The sequence below is a fragment of the Bombina bombina genome, chromosome 2 (genome assembly GCF_027579735.1).
Source record: "Bombina bombina isolate aBomBom1 chromosome 2, aBomBom1.pri, whole genome shotgun sequence".
Classification (NCBI taxonomy): Eukaryota; Metazoa; Chordata; class Amphibia; order Anura; family Bombinatoridae; genus Bombina; species Bombina bombina.
In genome coordinates this window covers 1217293050-1217297421 of record NC_069500.1, presented here as the reverse complement: position 1 = coordinate 1217297421, position 4372 = coordinate 1217293050, and the positions used below count along the sequence as shown (strand labels likewise).

The 4372-nt window shown below is 39.9% G+C and overlaps 1 non-coding gene across 1 annotated transcript; it reads left to right on the top strand.

Moving 5' to 3' along the window:
• Nucleotides 1-3095: 3095 nt before the first annotated feature.
• LOC128650561 (U1 spliceosomal RNA) lies at nucleotides 3096-3263 on the top strand. The gene has a single exon (XR_008400855.1). It is a non-coding gene; the product is annotated as a U1 spliceosomal RNA (small nuclear RNA).
• The last annotated feature ends 1109 nt before the right edge of the window (nucleotides 3264-4372 follow it).

Genomic DNA, 4372 nt, shown 5'->3' with positions numbered 1-4372 from the left:
TATCAAGTAACATTGTCATGTCCATAACCAGACATTGTTCATTAAATGTTAATGTATCCTTTTCCAAATTCTGCTTTAAAGGTGTTATATGATTGGTCTGTTCAGCACCATCCATGGACCCAGAGAAATGTTGTTTCAGGGTCAATTTCCTGACAAATTTGTTAACATCATGGATGGTGCCGAACAGATCAAAGTGGGCCGTGGGGGTAAAACTAAGCCCTAAACTTAGAACTTCCTTTTCAATTTCTGTTAATTCATACTTTGAAATGTTGACTACATTTTTCATATGTATTTCCTTGATTGTGTGCGAGTCTGATACCTGGTTTTCCCTGTCTTTATATTTCCCTCTCCCCCTACTGCCCCTCCTTGTTTTTTTCTTTTTGTCTTGCTGTCTGTGCGCAATTCGTTTTTTGACATAGTGTCTTCTACCTGTATGGGTACATCTAGTGCTGATATTACTGTTGTTTCAATAGGGTCTTCATTGGAATCATGGTCTGAGGAATCCACATCATAATCAGTTTCTGCAAAGTGCACTTTTTTTGCATTTTTCTTAGGCTGTATATCTGCCTTATTTTTATTAAACTGATTCACATGACGTGCATTCCTCCCTGTGCTTTGCCACCTGTAAACTTTATTGAATTCGTAATCCCTTTTATCCCTAGACAATTTTTGCTTTTTAAACTCCCATAGTTCTTTTGTAAATTTACTCATATTCTCCTCAAATTTTTTATCATATGAGGGAAACTCCTTGTCTGTCTGGAATTTTTGCAAATCCAATTGTACAGTCTTAATGTATTTAATAGAGTCCAATCTTTGCTGTTTTTTCAATGTTATTATTAGTTCCATAAGGGCAAAAGAACAGTCATCTAAGATTTTATTCCACTTTTGTACAAAGTCCGTATCAGTCACTAGGAAGGAAGGAAATTTTTTGATTCTTAGTCCTCTTGGTATTCTTTTCTGTTTCAGATACAGTAAAAAGGTTTTTATATCCAATTCCAGCTTGATGTCTTTACGTCTCAATTCATCAATTTGAAAGAAAAGTCCATCTAGTGTGTTATTATTTTCTTGAAATATGTCATCCACATCCTCATCGTATGTATCTATAGATGCTGCAAGATCCTTAAGTACAAAGGCATCTGTATGATCTGTAGGTTCTGACATTGTAAGTATATCCTGTGTATCCCACTCCAAATGTTTAACACAAACTACACCTGTTAGTTATGACCGGTTAATTGTGTGTATCCCTTATAAGACTTTATGTACAGAACAAATATATAAATTCTTCAATAAGACTTGTTACCACTTCAATTGTACGGATGTGACCCCTTATGCGCTGTAATGTTCACGGACTGCTTCAGCCTCGCACATGTCATAAACGCTATATAAAACCTGCACATATATTTACGATCCCCCGTGGTCCTGCTGCCACCAACCAAGCGAATAAATCACAGCAAACAAAAGAGAAAAGAAGGTTGGCGCTTACCACTTCCAGAGATCCGTGCATTCAGGTTGCGTTCGCTTCAGCGTAGGCACATGTCCTTCGTCCGGTGATGCTTCCTGGAGCTCTGGTCCTAACGCCTCCGCTTCCGGCGTACACTTATGACGTATGTACCAAACAAACAAAGGAGCCTGGCTAACAGAAAGGATACTTTCACAAATCTTCACCAACCTCTCGGTTCAGGGACATCCATGAAGGGAAAACACACACCGGTCAGTATACTAAAAACAGGATCTTTATTGGAGTGGATAAAAACAAAGTAGGAGACAAGGCTCCATTAAACAGGAGAAAAGGCTACAGCTTCACAAGAGAAGGCTGCAAATTTGTATCAAGAAAGGGTCTCACCATTGGGAATATGGTAGCCCCATCTGATTTACCCTTTGTACATAAAAAAACATGGTTACCTAATAGATTAGGGTTCTTCAAATGCAAAGCACAGAGATGTAAAACATGTGACTACATAAAAGAGGGAACCAAATTTAAGTCTACAGTAACAGGCCGTGAATATGACATTAAATTTAGTCTAAATTGTAAATCAACACATGTCATATATCTCCTGACCTGTAGGGGGTGCCAGATCCAATACGTTGGTAGAACGAAACGTTGTGTCAAAGATAGGGCTCTAGAACATATACGAGACATTGAGGACCCAGACAGGGATACACCGGTCTCAAGACATTTTAAAAATATGCATCAGGGGGATGCCTCATTGCTTTGTATACAGGCAATTGATTATGTGAAGAAACATAAAAGAGGGGGTAACAGGGAATATAGACTCAATTTCAAGGAAGCAAAGTGGATTTTTGAGTTAAAAACCAGTCACCCTAATGGTATTAATAAGGAGAGCGATGTTAATTTATTTATTTAATAAATCCAAGTAAGAATTCATCAATCAGGTATATTTGTAGAAAATATTAAGAGCTCTTTAACCTTATACAGCCTTAAAACATCCAATATTTACCCATATAGAGTTTTTCTTAGTCTTTCCAGTGTTAACTATTTATATGTATATGATCTTAGTATCTGACTTTGTTTCTCATCTGACTCTGTGTACCATCAATCAAACTAGAAGGGAAAGGGTTAAATGCAAATTTGATTTTAATTGAGACAGGCCTCTTTAAATAGAGGCAAATTGTACAGCTGACAGACAGCAGTGAACAAGCGTGTAGACACACGCGAAACATGTCTGCAGTCAGTCAAGCTGTAGCCTTTTCTCCTGTTTAATGGAGCCTTGTCTCCTACTTTGTTTTTATCCACTCCAATAAAGATCCTGTTTTTAGTATACTGACCGGTGTGTGTTTTCCCTTCATGGATGTCCCTGAACCGAGAGGTTGGTGAAGATTTGTGAAAGTATCCTTTCTGTTAGCCAGGCTCCTTTGTTTGTTTGGTACATAAGCATAAATTATGTTTTTCTACTTGACTTGGGTAACGGTTTCTCTCCCTGGAATTGGGTACCACTCAGACCTCTATCAGAGGATTGTCCTAGACTAACCAACGAGAGTCTCTCTGCTCTGGTTGCTTGTTTAGGACCACCTGTTCCAAGGCCACTTGCTTCTTGAGACCTTCCTGGGAGAGTATTACTACAGATTCCAGACTTATACTTACCTGGCAGGGGAGTCTTCGCCATAATCACTAAGGTGGCTCTCCCAGGGCGAGGCTAGTTCATTGCACTCCGAGTCCGCTGACCTCTGCAATTTCCCCACATGTGGGAAACTCGACTGCACAATTTTATGGTGGTGGGGGATTGCGTGCTTACTTTCCACTCTGGGCAGCAGTTTGGGGTCCATCAAGGAATCTGGACTCAGTTGGAGTCTGTCCTCCCTATAATTATATAGAGTTGAGAGCTATATACACTGCCCTGATAACCTTGTTCCATCTGAGTTCTGTCCGGTTTATTGGATTTCAATCGGATAAATTCTCTTTGGTGGTGTATTTGAACCATCAGGGAGGAACATGGAGTTCCTTAGCGATGGAGGAGGTGACTCAAATCCTTCAGTGGGCGGAGTCTCACAACTGCCACATTTATGCTTTACTCTCACAGGTGCGGGCATCTGGGAGGTAGATCCCTGAGCAGGCAGATGTTTCTCTCTAGGGTTCTGATGGCTTCTCGTCTAATCTCCAAGCTTCCCAGATATGGATCCAGGTCAGGAGATCTGCAAGCAGTTCCTCTGTTTGTCCTCCTTCCTCGTGTGATAGCCCATATCAGGAGCTGGCTTCGGTAATTCTTCACCCAAATCTAGATTATCTGAAGCTGACTGCATGGAGATTGAAGGCCTAGGTTTGTCTGCAAATTTTTATTTTTTTTAAAGGGTTATTGATTCCTTGATCCAGGCTCGTAAGCCAGTTCCTCATATTTTTCTTAAGGTTGGGTGCACATACCTTTACTGGTGCGAATCTCGGGGTTTACTTTGGCATAAAGCGAGTATACCCCATATTTTCTCCAAGAAGGTCTGGAGAAAGGTTTTGTCGGTCTGTTCTCTCAAAGGTCAGATTTCTGCTCTGTTGCATACTTGTCTGGCCGATCTGCCAGATGTTTAGTCTGTTATTAGCTTGTTGTCGGGATAGTTTTTCTTTACTAGCTATTTTTTCTGCTTGTAGAATCTCAGACCTTTTGGTTCTACAGTTTGAGCCTCCTTTATCTTATTTTTCATGCAGATAAGGCAGTCCTTTCTACCAAAATGGGATTTCTTTCTACGGTGGTTTTGGACTGCAATTTCATTTGAAATTGTCGTTCCTTCTTTGTGTCCTAATCCTTCTTCTCAGAAAGAACGTCTGTTAATCATCCTGGATTTAGTTTGTGCTCTAAAATTACATTTTCAGGCTTCTAAAGATTTCCGTAAATCTTTTTTGCCCCTTTTGTAATTTTTGTTAGCA